Below are 19,695 nucleotides of genomic sequence, written 5' to 3'. Positions count from 1 at the left end.
GATTTGTAGTGCATCCTGCATAGAACTTCACTGCTCATTGTATAGGGGTGACAGAAAGTGTGTACAGTTAATAACCATACAAGATAGCACCGTCAAGCACCCCCTAAACTAGTGTGTACTACACTGCATTGCTGGGATTTGTAGTGCATCCTGCATAGAACTTCACTGCTCATTGTATAGGGGTGACAGAAAGTGTGTACAGTTGATGCCCATACCAGATAGCACCATCATGCCCCCCCCTAAACTAGTGTGTACTACACTTTATTGCTGGGATTTGTAGTGCATCCTGCATAGAACTTCACTCCTCATTGTATAGGGGTGACAAAAAGTGGGACAGTTGGTGCCCATACCAGATAGCACCGTCAAGCCCCCCCCCCCCCAATCTAGTGTGTACTACACTTTATTGCTGGGATTTGTAGTGCATCCTGCATAGAACTCCATTGCTCATTGTATAGGGGTGACAGAAAGTGTGTACAGTTGGTGCCCATACCCAGAGGCGGTCTTGGCATTTCTGGGGCCCCAAGCGAAGTTATGTCTGGGCCCCCCCCCTCAACACGCGCTCCGCAACAATAGACCGCTGTGTGCTGCCCCCAGTGGTATATACCCCTTGTGCACTACCGCCAGTAATATATACTCCTCGAGTGCTGCCCCCAATAGTATATACCCCTTGTGTCGTGCCCCCCAGTAGTATATACCCCTTGTGTGCTTCCCCCAGTAGTATATAGACCCCTGTGTGTTCCCCCAGTTGTATATAGCCCCCCGTGTGCTCCCCAAGAAGTATATAGACCTCCTGTGTGCTGCCCCAGTTGTATATAGACCCCCTGTGTGCTGCCCCCAGTCGTATATACCCACTGTATGCTACCCCCAGTTGTATATACCCCCTGTGTGCTCCCCCACTAGTATATAGCCCTCCTGTGTGCTCCCTCAGGGGTATTTAGCCCCCGTTTGTGCTCCTCCACTTGGATATAGACCTCCTGTGTGCTGCCCCACTTGGATATAGACCCCTGTGTGCTCCTCCAGTTGTATATAAACCCTCTGTGTGGTTCTCCCAGTAGTATATAGACCCCCTGTGTGCCCCACCAGTATTATATAGACCCCTTGTGTGCTGCCCCAGTAGTATACAGACCCCTGTGTGCTCCCCCAGTTATATATAGACCCCCTGTGTGCTGCCCCCAGCAGTATATAGACCACCTGTGTGCCTCACCAGTAGTATATAGACCCCCTGTATGTTCCCCCAGTAGTATAGAGACCCCCTGTGTGCCCCACCAGTAGTATATAGACCACTGTGTGCTCCACCAGTAGTATATAGACCCCCTGTGTGCTCCCCCAGTGGTAAATAGCCCCCCGTGTGCTCCCCCACTTGGATATAGACCTCCTGTGTGCTCTCCAAGTTGTATATAGACCCCATTCTACTGCCCCAAGTAGTATATAGACCCCCTATGTGCTGCACTCAGTAGTATATAGACCCCTCTGTGAAGCCCCAGTAGTCTATTGCCCCCCTGTGTGCTCCCCCAGTTATATATAGCCCCCCTGTGTGCTCCACCTGTTATATAGCCCCCTGTGTGGTCCCCCCATTTATATAGTCCCCCGATGTGCGCTCCCCCAGTTAAACAGACCCCTGTGTGCTCCCCCTTCCATATAGTATATTACACAATAAAACACACTTATACTCACCTGGGTCCGGGCGTCTCCTCTTCTCTTCACTCTTGTGGCCGCAGGAAGGGTTTTCCCTGCGATCACAAGAGGCCGCACTCCCCTTGTCCTGGCGCCGATGCTCCAGTGATGTCACTGGAGCGCCGGCACCAGAAGGACAAAGCGGCCACTTGTGACCGCAGGGAAAACACTTTCTGCAGCCACAAGAGTGACTGACAGGAAGGGAGCCAATGGCTCCCGCCCTGTCAGTGCTGCTGCATGTAACTATGAGCACTCATTACGAGTGCTCATAGTTACAGTTCAGATGGCAGCAGCGAGCGGGGCAGCGGCCCTGTCCAGCCCTCTTGAGCACAAGAGCGGGGCGTGGGGGCCCCCTTGGATGTTGGGGGCCCCAAGCGAGAGCTTGGGATGCTTGGTGCCAAAGACCGCCACTGCCCATACCAGATTGCACCGTACAGCCCCACCAAACCATTGGTTACTACAACTTTTTTTCCACATATCTGCATACCTCCCAACTTTGGCTGAGAGGAAAGAGGGACATGGACACGCCCCTAACCCCACCCAAAGACATGCCCCTAAACCCCAAGACACGCCCCTAAATCAGTCATAAACGCGACGTTTTAGCGAGTCACGCTTCAAAATGGTGATTGACTCACCGAAACCTCGCGTTTGTGACTGTTTGCTGTGCTGCACTATTTGTTAATGCTTTCCGCGTTGATGGAATAAACACTTCTTTTGCAATATAGAAGTTGGAGTGCCGTGAAGTATCCGTATGGTATAGACATCTATGTCTGGTCAAGATTTAATTTGCTGGCACCAACATCATGGCTTGTGCTGCTGACATTTGTTGTCTGTAGATCTATCTATCTATCTATCTATCTATCTATCTATCTATCTATCTATCTATCTATCAATCAAAAAGGCTGCAGCACTCCGGAGTGCTGCAGCCTTTTTGAAAGATATATTCACCATTGCCTGGTGGACCCCCGGCATGCTTGCCGGCACCCGATCTTCTTCCTTGAGTGACGTGTACACTATTTGTATTTTATCTATCTATCTATCTATCTATCTATCTATCTATCTATCTATCTATCTCCCTCCTATCTATCTATCTCCCTCCTATCTATCTATCTATCTATCTATCTATCTATCTATCTATCTATATTTCCCTATCAATCATCTATCTATCAATCATTTATCTATCTATCATCATTTATCTATCTATCAATCATTTATCTATCAACCATTTATCTATCTATCAATCATTTATCTATCTATCTGATAGATAGATAGATAGATAGATAGATAGATAGATGTGTACCAGAAAAATAAAAAAGGATACTCACATGGCAGCACAGCAGTGGCTTTCTCCCCAGTAGTGGCTATGTGCACAGCCGCACACACAGCTCCCAGCCCCCACAGCTCCTATCTCCAGTCCCGCAGCCCCTGCACTCTCTTCACTCCTGTCTGTCCCAGACATGTGAAGTCATCAGCAGCAGTGGGGAAGATGAATACAAGTGCCGCTGGGCTGGAGATAAGAGTTTCGGGGGCTGGGAGCAGGGGCGTAGCTAGGGGTTCAGCCTAGGGGGGGGGGCGAGTGAGTCTGAGTGGGCCCCCAACCATTGTTACCCATAGGAAACCTCAGCAAGTGACAAGGATTTCTGAATAATAATAATAATAATAATAATAATAATAATAATAATAATAATATAGGGAATATTCTTTTACATTTCTTATAGTGAATAAGGATACAGAGCCGTGTAAGAGGCTTCTACATCTGGAATATAGAACCACAAAAAAAGTAAAAGGGCTTAACATTAGAAAAATATAGCTGCCTTCTTCCACAGACAGCACCACTCTTGTCCTCAGTTTGTGTGTGGTATTCGACTAAAGTGAATAGAGCCAAGTTGTGATACCACACACAACCTAAGAGCAGGGGTGGTGCTGTTTTGGAACAAAACAATTATGTTTTTTTTAAATTCTGGAGAACCCTTTTAACCAGATTATCTTTGCCTAAAAATAATAGTGGTATAGGTAATAGGCTTTTAGACATTAAAAGGGGTGAGCTGGTATGTACAATCCAAGATATGTGATGAGCTGCTAGATATCCATCTCCTATCTATCTATCTATCTATCTATCTATCTATCTATCTATCTATCTATCTATCTATCTATTATCTATCTATCTATCTATCTATCTATCTATCTATTATCTATCTATCTATCTCCTATCTATCTATCTATCTATCTATCTATCTCCTTTCTATCTATCTATCTCCTATCTATCTATCTATCTATCTATCTATCTATCTATCTATCTATCTATCTCCTATCTATCTATCTATCTATCTATCTATCTATCTATCTATCTCCTATCTATCTATCTATCTATCTATCTCCTATCTATCTATCTATCTATCTATCTATCTATCTATCTATCTATCTCCTATCTATCTATTTTTTATATCTATATAGACCACCTCTTCATAGATGACCACCACTCTATACAGACCATTCCTCTATATATATATAGATATATATATATCTGGCTGCTGTGTCTGGTCAGTGGTGTGGGTGGTTGTGTGTGTGTTGTCACTCCCTCCACAGTCCTCACCCCTCTCAGTCCTCACTCCCCTCACTCCTCACACAGTCCTCACTCCTCTCAGTCCTCACTCCTCTCAGTCCTCACTCCTCTCAGTCCTCACTCCCCTCACTCCTCTCACAGTCCTCACTCCTCTCACAGTCCTCACTCCCCTCACCCCTCTCAGTCCTCACTCCCCTCACCCCTCTCAGTCCTCACTCCCCTCAGCCCTCTCAGTCCTCACTCCCCTCACCCCTCTCAGTCCTCACTCCTCTCACAGTCCTCACTCCTCTCACAGTCCTCACTCCTCTCACAGTCCTCACTCCCCTCACAGCCCTCACTCCTCTCACAGTCCTCACTCCTCTCACAGTCCTCACTCCCCTCTCACAGTCCTCACTCCTCTCAGTCCTCACTCCTCTCAGTCCTCACACAGTCCTCACACAGTCCTCACACAGTCATCACTCCTCTCACAGTCCTCACAGTCCTCACTCCTCTCACAGTCATCACTCCCCTCTCACAGTCCTCACTCCTCTCACAGTCCTCACTCCTCTCACAGTCCTCACTCCTCTCACAGTCCTCACCCCTCTCAGTCCTCACTCCCCTCACCCCTCTCACAGTCCTCACTCCTCTCACAGTCCTCACTCCCCTCTCACAGTCCTCACTCCCCTCACACAGTCCTCACTCCCCTCTCACAGTCATCACACAGTCATCACTCCTCTCAGTCCTCACACAGTTATCACTCCTCTCACAGTCCTCACTCCCCTCACACAGTCATCACTCCTCTCAGTCCTCACTCCCCTCTCACAGTCCTCATTCTGTACCTGACAACTTCCAGAGCTGCTGCTGGACGTCTTCACATCCCCCCCCCCCCTGGCAGCCATAGACGGTAAGGATCCCTCCAGCTGCTGTCCTCCCTCCTCATACGTTTTGCAGCCAGTGAGGGAGAGGAGGGGGAGGGGCCAGCAGCAGCTGCGTGTAGGAGGAAGAAGCAGGAAGAAGATCCAGCCCTGGCCGGGCTCGGCATCCGACAGCTGAGCGGGCCCCTCAGGAGCAGGGGCCCGCTATTCCCAGGTGCAGTTGCCCTCTTGGGGGCCACTATAGACATGTGTTAAGGCTGTCTGCAAAAGCAATAGCTTTTGCAGACAGCGTTAACTGTCTGAGACCTCAGTGGGCCCCTGTCTGAGTGGGCCTGGGGGCGACCGCCTACTTTGCCCCCGCCTATTTTCGCTACTGGCTGGGAGGTATGTGAGCTGCCTGCTCAGGGCTTTGAAAGGGACAGAGCATGTGACCTGTCAGCGGCCACTGACTGATACTGAAGGCCGCAGCTGCTGAGTGTCAGATGGCCTTCAGTGTCAGTCAGTGGTCAGTGTGTGGCAGCAGCGGCACCCCCCCCCCTCACCCCCTCTCCTGCTTGTAACTGCGGCCCCCTACCCCTGGTCACTGCTGATCACTCTGCTTTCTGACTGCACCGCCTCTCCCCTCCGTCCCCGGCCGGAACGCAGAGCAGTCAGACAGCAGAGAGATAAAGACTCCCCTCCCCCAGCACTCCCATGATGAACACCTCCCCCCACCATCCCTTGTTTGATTAAAAATAAGAATAAGCACATACTCACTCAGGTTCTGTGCTTCTGCCTGCTCCAGTGTCTCCTTCTTCTCTCGGCTCTGTTGGTGACGTCACTCTCCTGCTCCGCGCGGGAACACAAGGGATGAGAGAGACCTCTAGTGACCGGAGGCAGAATGCAGCTTCTACTAGAAGAAGCTGTGCACAGCCCCGCATCTGCTCATCAGGCGTGCTCGCAATTAAAGGGCCAGGTACATTTTGGGAAGCGGGACACTTGGGGCCCGTTCCGGGACAGCGGGACTTGGCCCCGAAATCGGGACTGTCCCGCTAGATCCGGGACAGTTGGGAGGTATGTATCTGTATTTCATACTCAAGGCCTATCTTAGCTCCATACTGTGCAGTGTCCATAAAATGGTGAACCCCAGGGGTAAGGGTCGAGGGTGTGGGTGTGGGGTTCCAAGTGATGTGGTTGCTGGAGGCCATGGTTCAGGGCAGGGTAACTCAGCAGCACCTGTTGAGGAGGTAGAAGTGGCACACCGCAGACGTCCACTCCCTAGATCCTTTGACCAACTTACGGGGTCTCAGGGTAGACCGTTATTGAAACAGCAGCAGTGTAACTTATCCACCATCCAGTCTTCAGCACAGTCCACCCACGCTACCCAAGGAAGTGGAACCCTTGCTCCATTAGCTCAGCCTCCTTCCCCACAGCCTGACCCCTCCTAGGAACCCTTTTTGAACCCTTCCCTGAGTCAGAGCAACCGGAGCAGTCGATCTGTCCTGATGCCCAAACTATGCAGCTCACGCAGTCAGTGGGGGATGAGAGTGGGGACTTGCAAGCGGGGTTGGAAGAGGTGTCTGATAATGACGATGAGACCCGTTTGTCAGACAGTGAGGTTGTTGTCATGGAACATGTAACTCAAAGTGAGGAGGAGAGTGAGGAGCTGGTGGATGAGGACGAGGTGACTGACCCGAGCTGGGTGGATAAGCCTAGTAAAGACCATGCTTCTGAGGGGGAGGCAAGTTCACCTGAGGGACCGGTTGGAAGAGGAAGAGGGGTGGGCAGAGGGAGAGGCAGGGGCAGAGTGAGTAGATCAGCAACTGTTTCACGGAGTCAAACTCCCGTGGCCAGGGCTAGATGTTCCAAAGTCTGGAGGTTTTTTAAAGAAACTGCGGATGACCGATGGACTGTAGTGTGCAATGTGTGCCATGCCAGGATCAGCAGGGGAGCCACCACTACCAGCCTAACCCCTACCAGCATGCGCAGGCATATGAGTGCTAAACACCCCACTCAGTGGAACCAAGGCCGTTCAATGACTGCAAGTCGCACCCCTGCCTGCTCTTGCCTCATTGTTGCTGGGTCTTAACTGGCATCCATGTAGACTACTGGTGTGCCTGCCCTTGCCTCGTTGTTGCAGGGCCTTAACTCTCATCCATGTAGACTACTGGTTTGCCTGCCCTTGCCTCGTTGTTGCAGGGTCTTAACTGGCATCCATGTAGACTACTGGTGTGCCTGCCCTTGCCTCGTTGTTGCTGGACCTTAACTGGCATCCATGTAGACTACTGGTGTGCCTGCCCTTGCCTCGTTGTTGCTGGACCTTAACTGGCATCCATGTAGACTACTGGTGTGCCTGCCCTTGCCTCATTGTTGCTGGGCCTTAACTGGCATCCATGTAGACTACTGGTGTGCCTGCCCTTGCCTCGTTGTTGCTGGACCTTAACTGGCATCCATGTAGACTACTGGTGTGCCTGCCCTTGCCTCGTTGTTCCTGGGCCTTAACGGGCATCCATATAGACTACTGGTGTGCCTGCTCTTGCCTCGTTGTTGCTGGGCCTTAACTGGCATCCATGTAGACTACTGGTGTGCCTGCCCTTGCCTCGTTATTGCTGGGCCTTAACTGGCATCCATGTAGACTACTGGTGTGCCTGCCCTTGCCTCGTTGTTGCTGGGCCTTAACTGGCATCCATGTAGACTACTGTTGTGCCTGCCCTTGCCTCCTTGTTAGCTACTGCTGGGCCTTAACTGGCACGGTTTGTGTGTAATTAGCAGTGAGCTTTGTTGCGTGTAACAAGGGGCGGAACCTGGTGGCGTCTCTGCAACTCGGCAGCCTCACACATGTACCATGCCTGGCCCACGTCTTCAACCTAATGTTGTTGCGGTTCCTTAAAATTTACCCCAATGTGGCTGACTTTCTCACCAAGGAGCACCGCATCTGTGCGCATTTCCGCAAGTCAACCAGTTAAACTAACCCCCACTGCTAAAGTCAAATTCAAAGTCAAAACAACGGTGGGGGGAGAAGTTGGGAGTCACATGATGCAGGGAATGTTACCCCAACAAATTCATAGTCAAATTCAATTTACCTTCCTTGTCTTGTCCATTTCGAACCATATTATCTGTGGATGTCATCTTATCTTAGGGGTGTCCTCTGCCATCCTTTCACCAGTAGCTTCTATCCTTCCTTGGATGTTGTAGCCTTTTCTAAGGCAGCATTGACTAGGCCTTTTTAACCCCTTAGCGACCCATGACGTATCTGATACGTCATGGTGCCGCTCGGGGTGTTCAGAGCGGGGTCCCACCGGGACCCCGCTCTGAACGGCGCTGATCCCGGCTGACACGTGCAGCCGGGCAGTGCCTCTATTAGCCGGCGCGGGTCCCGTTGCCGCGCCGGCTAATTAAGCCTCTAAGTGCAGCTGTCAAACCTGACAGCTGCACTTAGAGGCTCAGGTAAACACATCCCTGGTGTCTAGTGGGACAGATCTCCCCCCCGCGATGCGATCGCGGGGGGGAGATCCGTTCTTCTGCCCGTGCCGGGCCTCAGCGTGCAGGCAGCCTGCAGCAGGCCATAGTAATCTATGACCGATCTAATCGATCTTTGCTGTGTATATACACAGCATTGATCTCTATGAGAGATCAGTGCTGTCTATATACAAGTCCCCCAGGGGGGCTTCTAGTTACAGTAAAAAAAAAAGTAAAAAAGTGTTTTTATTAATAAAAAATCCCCTCCCCTAATAAAAGTCCAAATCACCCCCCTTTTCCCATTTTATAAATATAAATTAATAAATAAATAAATAAATAAATAAATAAACATATTTAGTATCTCCGCGCGCGTAATCGCCCGAACTATTAATTAATTACATTCCTGATCTCGCACGGTAAACGGCGTCAGCGCAAAAAAATTCCAAAGTGCAAAATTGCGCATTTTTGGTCGCATCAAATCCAGAAAAAATGTAATAAAAAATGATCAAAAAGTCGTATATGCGCAATCAAGGTACCGATAGAAAGAACACATCATGGCGCAAAAACTGACACCTCAAACAGTCCCATAGACCAAAGGATAAAAGCTCTATAAGCCTGGGAACGGAGCGATTTTAAGGAACGTATATTTGTTAACAATGGTTTGAATTTTTTACAGGCCATCCGATACAATATAAGTTATACATGTTATATATCACAGTAATCGTAACGACTTGAGGAACATGCATAACAAGTCAGTTTTACCATAGGACGGACGGCGTAAATGCAAAACTCCCCGAAATCAAAACAAATTCGTTTTTTTTTTCAATTCGACAGCGCAAATGATTTTTTTCCGGTTTCGCAGCATATGTTATGGAAAAATAATGCCTGTCATTGCAAAGTACAATTGGTTTCGCAAAAAATAAGCGCTCATATACGTCTCTAGGTGAAAAAATGCAAGCGCTATGGACTTTTAAACTTAAAATGGAATAAGCAAAAGCGCAAAAACGAAAATAGGCTTTGACCTTAAGGGGTTAATAGACACTTGCCCTTTCCTAGAGACTCCTTTAAGGATTGAAAGTGTATTCATTCATTCAAATCAAATTCTGCGGCCTCCTAAGAAGACTGTATTGTTATTCTTCGCCCCTACCTCCAAAGATATGCCTCTCACGCACAACTGCATGTGGGTGTGAGGCTAAATCTAGCCATAATTGTATTGTCCATCTTGGTCTGGGTCTGTGGTGTCAGGCTAAGTTTTTGAGTGGTCCATATGCTTCCAGTGTTTGAATGGTTCCATGTGTTCTCACCGCCATGCTGTGTCAGGCTTAATTTTTGGTTAGGTTCAAATGCTAACTCTTTTTTATTGATACTCTGTGTCCTCACCGCCATGCTGTGTCTGGCCTAATTTTTGGGAGGCTCACTTGCTACCTTACTTTTAGCGGTTCTCTGTGTCCTCACTGCCATGCTCTGACGTCACTTTACATCTGCGGAGGAGCGAGACTGGTTCAGGTAGAAGGGGGGAGGGGAGGAGAGGGTAGAGTAAGGAAGGAGGGGGGGAGGAAAGGAGGGAAAAAGGGTGAGGAAGGGAGGGAGGGGGAACAAACAGGAGCGTGCATGAGGGGGAGGGGGAACGGGAAGGTGGGAGATGCATGTAACAGATAGTATAACTGTAGTAAAACGATCCTAAGTGAAAGTAGCAAAAAAAATAAAACTGTGACAATATTCCAGTAGCAATATTACATCTGTACCTAGGCGCAAAACTAGTAGCTTTCAAGTAGCCTTAGATGTAAACAGGAGCAACAAAATATGCATACAAATGTCATGAAACAAACAAAATAGATGCGACGGAAATCGCATAACGTCCTCTCAAATGCAGTAAGTACAACAAATGTCCACACAGTGTAAGAGGGCAGAGATGCAAACGTGGGTGGGTCTACTCGGAACAGGAATCACCGTTATAGAGCGTAATAGGGTTGCTAACCAATAAACAGAAGGGGAAGACAGGACTCACACAAAACAACGAAGATACGCAGACAAGACATGGGTACAAGGACACGGGTACTAGGACACAGGGACCGCAAATGCACATAAGTCAAATGAGATTGACCCATGGTTGCGGTCTTGGTGTGGGGCGCATAGTCCAGTTTAATTCAGCTGAGGAGGAAGAGAATATGCAACTGGCAGGTTCATCATACAGCACAGTAGTGGCTGCCTAGAACACAGAAACCCGCATTGCGGAGTTGCTCAAACAGGAGTCGGGCATGAAGAGGGTGATGATGACATTGAGAGTCGCCGTGGAGAGTGACTTATTGGAAGGTAGGGGAAATCCCAAGACTGCAGCTGCTGTAAACCCTCCTCAGGATCTCGGATCATAACACAGTCAGAGCCTTTAGTAGCAACGAGGCCAGAGGAGCCTCTCCAGCGGTATGGGATTCCGTGAGCTTGTAATGCGGCTGTCACCGGTGCAAAAGTCCTTTGGAAACACAAAGTGGCCGCAGATAGGTCCAGAAAGACGGCCACTTTCGTGTAAGGAGCAGGCATCGAGGTACGCTGTTGGGTTGCAGCAAGGAACGCTGATTTGACATGAAGATGCCTGATGCGCACCAAAGCATCCCTCGGGGTGTCCGGAGGCAGGTAGGCCGGTCGCGGCAGTCGGCACGCCCAATCTACAGCAAGTTTGTTCAGGTGGTAGTCAGGCAGCGCCGCTTTCATGAACTCACGGGTATAGGTGGCCAATTCAGCAGTAGGAACGGATTCAGGGACTCCCCTTAGTTTCAGGTTATAGGCACGAGACCTATCATCGACTGCAGTCAAAGTCTCACGTAGCTGAGCCACCTCCTCGTTAAGTTGCCAATGGGAGTCAATCAGGACATTGTATTCACGTACAATTTCTACAATCTTGTCCTCCACATCTTGTTCAATCTTTATTACAGAGTCACGGAGAGCTTCAATTGTATGGTCCAGTCTAATTTGTATAGAGTCCCGGAAGGCCAGCAGCATCTCTCTCAGCAAGGTGGTAGTGAGCTGGGAGTCAGGGATGCAGAGGCTGTCAAAGGGGTCATTCAGAAGCAGTGGTGTAGCTGGAATAGAAGATGGTGTAAACGCAGTGGCGTAGCTATAGGGGTCGCAGCGGTCACCATGGCGACCGGGCCCCTACGCAAGGGGGGCCCGCACGGCCCCCCTTGCCACTTGTCTTTTTAAGCATCCCGAGAAGCTGCGGCCGCGCAGCTTCTCGGGATGCACATATTGCTTTGATGTTCCGCCCGCACAGTGAGTGAGCTGTACATTAAAGCGTGCAGGAGCAGGACCTGTCAGCGTCCTGCTCCTGCATTCCCTCCCATAGGCTGCCGGCACTTCATACTAGCAGCCTATGGGACGCCGGCACGTGACCTCTCCGGCAGGCGTGATGATCTGACGTCATCACGCCTGCCGGAAGTCCCGTCCCTGTGGCTCTCAAGATGAAGCCAGAAGAGGAGGAGAGCTGCTGCCTACAGCCACACAGTGCCGATTAGGTGAGTATGTTGTTTGTTTTTTTTAGGGGCACCTCTGGGAGCATTATTAGCTCATGGGGGCACCTCTGGGGGCATTATTAGCTCATGGCGGCACCTCTGGGGGCATTATTAGTTCATGGGGGCACCTCTGGGGGCATTATTAGCTCATGGGGGCACCTCTGGTGGCATTATTAGCTCATGGGGGCACCTCTGGGGCATTATTAGTTCATAGGGGAACCTCTGGGGGTATTATTAGCTTATGGGGGCACCTCTGGGGGCATTATTAGTATATGGGGGCACCTCTGGGGGCATTATTAGTTCCTGGGGGCACCTCTGGGATTATTATTGGTTCATGGGGGCACCTCTGGGGGCATTATTAGCTCATGGGGGCACCTCTGGGGGCATTATTAGTTCATGGGGGCACTTCTGGGGGCATTATGAGCTCATGGGGGCACCTCTGGGGGCATTATGAGCTCATGGGGGCACCTCTGGGGGCATTATTAGTTCATGGGGGCCCCTCTGGGGGCATTATTAGTTCATGGGGGCACCTCGGGCATTATTAGTTCATGGGGGCTTCTCTGGGGGCATTATTAGCTCATGGGGGGCACCTCTGAGGGCATTATTAGCTCATGGGGGCACCTCTGGGGGCATTATTAGTTCATGGGGGCACATCTGGGGCATTATTAGCTCATGGGGCACCTCTGGGGGTATTATTAGCACATGGGGGCACCTCTGGGGGCATTATTAGTTCATGGGGGCACCGCTTGGGGCATTATTAGTTCATGGGGGAACCTCTGGGGGCATTATTAGCTCATGGGGGCCACCTCTGGGGGCATTATTAGCTCATGGGGAACCTCTGGGGGCATTATTAGCTCATGGGGGCACCTCTGGGGGCATTATTAGCTCATGGGGGCACCTCTGGGGGCATTATTACCTCATGGGGCACAGCAGGGGATCCTACATACAGGGGGCACCTCTGGGGGCATTATTAGCTCATGGGGGCACTTCTGGGGGCATTATCAGCTCATGGGGGCACAGCAGGGTATCCTACATACAAGGGGCATCCCACATTCCTACTCGCTTTACTGCACATAACAACCAACAGCGCAGTTACTTTGGGAGGGAGAAAGGAAGGAGGGAGGGAGAAAGGAAAGGAAGTTGCTAGAAATGTGCGGAGCCTAAATTGTTTGTCTCGCAGGTTCTGAAAAGATGAAACGTATCTGGAAGAAATCATCATGGAGGACTGGACTGGATGGAGAGGAAAAGGGAAAGTGACGCCTCAGATTAAAGAAGACGTCACCTGTGAGTCACTGTATGACGGTTTTCTTATTTTGTACAACATCATTTAGTAGGGGTGCTCCGAGCTAATTTTTACCTCCAAGGGGTGCCCCGAGGTGGAAAATGTTGGGAAGCACTGCACTAATCTGTTCCGCTGCGCCCACTGGCACATGCTGTCAAATGATTGGCATTTACCTTCTTACCTAATCAGATGACAGCAAGTACCAGCGCCCCCTCCTCCAGACATCTGCGTTGGGGGCCCAAGCTGTGTCCTATGGCCGTACCTTTACAGCGTTGAGCTCCAGCTTGTGCTGCAATCCACCTCTCCTCAGCATTGAGGCCCCTCCCCCAGGTCAGATGACATCACTGTACAGCCGGCAAGTAACATCAGAGAATACAGCAATGTTGTGAACCGGTGGGGGGAGGAGTACATTATCTGTACTCAGAGATATCACTGTGTTATCTGTGGTGTTACATAGGACTGCAGGTAACAGCTACTACATTATCTGTACTCAGAGATATCACTGTGTTATCTGTGCTGTTATATAGGACTGCAGGGGACATTTACTACATTATCTGTACTCAGAGATACCACTGTGTTATCTGTGGTGTTACATAGGACTGCAGGTGACTACTACATTATCTGTACTCAGAGGGATATCACTGTGTTATCTGTGGTGTTACATAGGACTGCAGGTGACATCAGGTGACTTCTCCAGGTCATTTGACCACTTGGAGGTTCACCAAGTCCACAATGACACCTCAGGAAATGATGCCAACACCACTGGAATGCAACTGGGACAGCAGGGAAAGCATCTAATATGTTATGATATACGGTGGCACAGTTCACACTACGTAAGAACTTACGCGAGGATCGTACGCGGCGCCGTAAAAAATGAACCAGACCATTGTGTGAGGGCGAAAATGCCGTAACTTACGCCCATGGCGTAACATGCGGTCCCGTACGTAGTGGTGATTTCTTCATTTTTCTAGTTTTTTGTGCTGATCCAAAAGGTTCTGTGGGGTATCCGGGGCAAGGCGAAGATTTCCAAGTAAAAGACCACTGTCAGATCGCTACGTAGGGCGCTCGTGAAGCGTAAGTAGACTTCGGGCGTAAGTTCGGGGACCGTACGTAGCCGGCCGCAAATAGCGTAAATCCCCGGCCGGAGTTTATCGCGTATATGTCTGGCCGCGAAAATATGCGGCCGGACATATACGCAGTGTAAACATAGTCTAAACTTGTATTGTACATTCAAGGGAGTAAATCCTCGGGGGGATAGAAGCAATCCTTAATGAGGATTATGGACAAACAAAGTCAACAAAATAATCAAACAGTCCAACAATCAACAAAGAGGGTTCCCAAAGAACAAGAGAACCTCAGATCAAACATCAATTCCAACAGATCATAGAACAGTCCAGGGCATGTGAATGGTCAAAGTAATATGAGCATGACTTCACATCAAATCACGGTTTACTGGTATGGAATACCAATGGCGGATGCTTATCAAATAGAAACCATTTATCCCAATTAGTGCAAAATTGTACCTTATTAGTGATGAGCGAGTACTAAAATGCTCAGGTGCTCGTTACTCGAACCGAATATCTCCCGATACTTGAGTGCTCGTTTCGAGTAACAAACCCCACTGAAGTCAATGGGAGACTCAAGCATTTTTTGAGGGGACTCAAGTTCGGTAGAGGGAAGGTTGTGTGAAAACCTGTCAACCTCAGAAATTGATGGAAACACAACGGAAATGGACAGGAAACAGCAGGGGCAGCATGTATGCATACCTCTGAGGCTGCCTAATGGCAGCATTATGCCTAATTCTGTGCAACAGCCTTGTTAAAACAGAGGTAGGCATAGAGACCACCCAAAAACTCAGCCTGACACAGCATGGCAGTGAGAACACAGGGAATCATTAAAACAGAGGTAGCTTATCGTAAACCACCCAAAAATTCAGCCTGACACAGCATAGCGGTGAGGACAGAGTGAACAAGGTAGAAGCGGTAGCCAGTCAGCCTTCCAAAAATTATACCAGACCTAGCATGGCAGTGAGCTCACAGAGAACCATTAAAAGTGAGTGAGGAAGAAAGTGAGCCTCCCCAAAATTAGGCCAAACACTGCATGGCATTGAGCACACAGAGAACTGGCGGGATCAGCAGTAGCCAACATGGAGGCCAGGCAGGAGCAACAGTAACCAACATGGAGGCCAGGCAGGAGCAACAGTAGTTAATATGGAGGCCAGGCAGGAGCAACAGTAGTTAACATGGAGGCCAGGCAGGATCAGCAGTAGCCAACATGGAGGCAAGTGCAGGCACACCAGTAGTCAGCAGTAGTCAACATGGATGCCAGTTAAGGCCCAGCAGTAGCCAATATGGAGGCACGGGCAGGCACCACAGTAGTCAGCCGTAGTCAACATGGATGCAAGTAAAGGCCCAGCAGTAGTCAACATGGATGCCAGTTAAGGCCCAGCAGTTGCCAACATGGAGGCAAGGGCAGACACAACAGTAGTCAACATGGATGCCAGTTAAGGCCCAGCAGTTGCCAACATGGAGGCAAGGGCAGACACAGCAGTAGTCAACATGGATGCCAGTTAAGGCCCAGCAGTAGTCAACATGGATGCCAGTTAAGGCCCAGCAGTGGTCAACATGGATGCCAGTAAAGGCCCAGGAGTAGTCAACATGGATGCCAGTAAAGGCCCAGCAGTAGTCAACATGTATGCCAGTAAAGGCCCACCAGTAGTCAACATGGATGCCAGTAAAGGCCCAGCAATAGTAAACATGGATGCCAGTTAAGGCCCAGCACAAAGGAGGCAAGAGCAGGCCAGGCAGTAGTCAACATGGATGCCAGTAAAGGCCCAGCAGTAGTCAACATGGATGCCAGTTAAGGCCCAGCAAAAAGGAGGCAAGGGCAGGCACACCTAGTGAGGCTTCCCAAAACTAGGCCAGACACTGCAGGGCCTTGAACACACAGAGAGCCATTACAAGTGAGTGAGGAAGCTAGTGAGGCTCCCCAAAACTAGGCCAGACATAGCATGGCATTCAGCACACAGGGAGCCATTACAAGTAAGTGAGTAAGCTAGGGAGGCTCCCCAAAACTATTTCAGACAGTGCAGGGCCTTCAACACACAGAGAACCATTACAAGTGAGTGAGGAAGCTAGTGAGCCTCCCAAAAATTAGGCCAGGCACTGCATGGCATTCAGCACACAGAGAGCCATTACAAGTGAGTGAGAAATCAAGTGAGCCCACCCAAAAATTGGAGTGAGTCCAGGGGCTGGGATATGTAGTGGACATGAACCCAGGTGCTGACAGCTAACTGGCTAGGCCTGCTCTCACTCACCACTCACCATCAAGAGTACACTTGATGCCTCTCGACCTGGGGTGGTGAGGCCACGGCTAGACAAAAAAAGTAAAATAAAACAGCTGGCTGGTTGGCAAGGGCGCGATCGGCAGGCCCCCGGCAACCAGTCCCGCTCCTCTGCAGATGTAGTGTGACATCAGACAGTTAGGACACATAGAACAATACAGTCTTCTTAAGAGGCCCTGGAACTTGAGAACACGGGGAACCATTAAAACAGAGGTAGCATATCATGAACCACCCAAAAATTCAGCCTGACACAGCATAGCGGTGAGAACAGAGCGAACAAGGTAGAAGCGGTAGCCAGTTAGCCTTCCAAAAATTATACCAGACCTAGCATGGCATTAGGCACACAGAGAATCCTTAAAAGTGAGTGAGGAAGCATGTGAGACTCCCAAAAATTAGGGCAGAAGCAGCATGGCATTGAGCACCCAGAGAACCATTACAAGTCAGTGAGGAATCAAGTGAGCTCACCCAAAAATTGGAGTGAGTCCAGGGGGCTGGGATATGTAGTGTGCATGAACCCGGGTGATGACAGCTAACTGGCTAGGCCTGCTGTCAGTCACCACTCACCATCAAGAGTATACTTGATGCCTCTCGTCCGGGGGTGGTGAGGCCACGGCCACGGCTAGACAAAAAAATAAAATAAAACAGCTGGCCGGTTGGTGGGGGCGCGATCGGCGGGCCCCCGGCAACCAGTCCCGCTCCTCCGCAGATGTAGTGTGACGTCAGAGCATGGCAGTGAGGACATAGAGAACCATAAGGAGTGAGGAAGCAATTGAGCCTCCCAATAATTAGGTCAGACCCTGCATGGCGGAAGAAGACTTGGCAGTTGGCTGATAATTGTAGGAAGAGGAGGAAGAGGAGGAGGAGGAGAGGAGATACCAAAAATCTTCATGTTCAGCAGCTTTCCCCGGGTGGACAGTTGAATTCAGGTAAAATCCAGGCTTTGTTCATTTTTATAAACGTCAGCCTGTCAGCGCTGTCAGTGGACAGGCGGGTGCTCTTATCAGTGATGATGGCACCAAGCTGCACTGAAGACCCGCTCTGACAACACGCTAGTAGCAGGGCAGGCCAGCACCTCCAAGGCGTAAAGCGCCAGTTGGGGCCACGTATCCAGCTTTGAAACCCAGTAGTTGTAGGTAGCAGAGTGATCACCATCTTCCTGAAGGCTTCCCTCCTACTCTGTCTAGACTGGGGACGGTTGACATAGTCTTGCTGGGGTGCCATGAAACTGTCAAAGGCCTTGGAGAGTGTTCCCCTGCCCCTTTACAAGCTGCCTGCTCCACCGCTCCTCTCCCCTGCTCTTTGGCCACAGAACTACGTCCTCTGGCGCTAGTGGTGTCAGATGGGAAGTACATTTTCAGCTTCTGCACCAGGGCCTGTTGATGTTGATTCACACTCATACTACGTTCCTCGGCAGGAATGACAGTGAAAAAGTTCGGTTTCTACCAAGAGTCCAGGAGAGTGAACACCCAGTAATCTGTGTTGTCCAAAATCAGTAGTCAACATGGATGCCAGTTAAGGCCCAGCAATAGTCAACATGGATGCCAGTTAAGGCTCAGCAGTAGTCAACATGGATGCCAGTTAAGGCCCAGCAGTAGCCAACATTGAGGCAAGGGCAGGCACACCAGTAGTCAACATGGATGCCAGTTAAGGCCAAGCAGTGGCCAACATGGAGACAAGGGCAGGCACACCAGTAGTCAGCAGTAGTCAACATGGATGCCAGTTGACTTGCGGAAATGCGCACAGATGCGGTGCACCTTGTTGAGCAAGTCAGCCACATTGGGGTAAGTTTTAAGGAACCACAGCAACATTAGGTTGAAGACGTGGTCCAGGCATGGTACATGTGTGAGGCTGCCGAGTTGCAGAGCCGCCACCAGGTTCCGCCCCTTGTCACACTCAACTAAGATCACTGCTAATTACACACGAACCCGGGTGCTGACAGCTAACTGGCTAGGCCAGCTGTCAGTCATCATCAAGGGTACACCTGATGCCTCTCGACCGGGGGTGGTGAGGCCCCGACCATGGCTAGACCAAAAAAAAATAAAATAAAACAGCTGACTGGTTGGCAAGGGCGTGATCGGCAGGCCCCCAGCAACCAGTCCTGCTTCTCCGCAGACGTAGTGTGACTTCAGAGCATGGCAGTGAGGACACAGAGAACAATATAGTCTGCTTTTTTTTTTTTTTGGTAAATCAGATTTTATTGATTTTACAATTTTGCATAGAAAGAACAAAATACGACACAGGGAGAATGTGTACAGAACAACAAGTGCACACACAAATTAGGAAATTCTTACATCCAAGAGAAGGGTGACCAACATCGGCTACATATAGCAGGCTGTCGAGCCATTAAAAACAGAGCAAGGCTCGGCCAACTACACACGAAACATATCAGCAAATAATCAAGTGAAAATAATATAGTCTGCTTAAGAGGCCACGGAATTTGATCGAATACATTTTCAATCCTTTAAAGAGTCTCTAAGAGATGGCAAGTGCGGTAGCCTGTCTATTGAAAAGACCTGGTCAATTCTGCCTTCAAAAAGGCTACTACAACATCCAAGGAAGGAAAAAAGCTACTAGTAAAAGGCCAGGTCAATCCTGCTTTCAAAGCGGCTAAAACATCCAAGGAAGGTAGAAGGTGCTGTTCAGCAGTTTGAGCACCACCTGTTGGCGCTTACCCACGGCAGCGCTGCTGCGCCTAAGAATAAAATAGCCGGATTATGGCTAGATTTAGGGTCCTATTCCACGGGCTGAGGAGGGCCCGATCAACGATGTAAACGAGCGGCGATCTGCTAGATCTCCACTCGTTTACTGGGCCTATTCCACGGCCCGATGATCGTTGAGCGAGGGCTGCAGGGACATCGTTACCGATGTCCTTGCAGTCCTTGCAGCAGTAATACATTACCTGTCCAGGCTTCTCCGCGCTGTCTTCATCCCAGGGTCCCACGCTCTCTATCTTCTGAATGGCCGGTCAGCTGATAGGCCACACTCAGCCAATCACAGGCCGCGGTGGTCCCGGCCTGTGATTGGCTGAGCACTCC

The sequence above is a fragment of the Dendropsophus ebraccatus genome, chromosome 4 (genome assembly GCF_027789765.1).
Source record: "Dendropsophus ebraccatus isolate aDenEbr1 chromosome 4, aDenEbr1.pat, whole genome shotgun sequence".
NCBI classification, from domain to species: domain Eukaryota; kingdom Metazoa; phylum Chordata; class Amphibia; order Anura; family Hylidae; genus Dendropsophus; species Dendropsophus ebraccatus.
The sequence above is the reverse complement of the archived record's forward strand: the minus strand, read 5'-3'. Positions refer to the sequence as shown.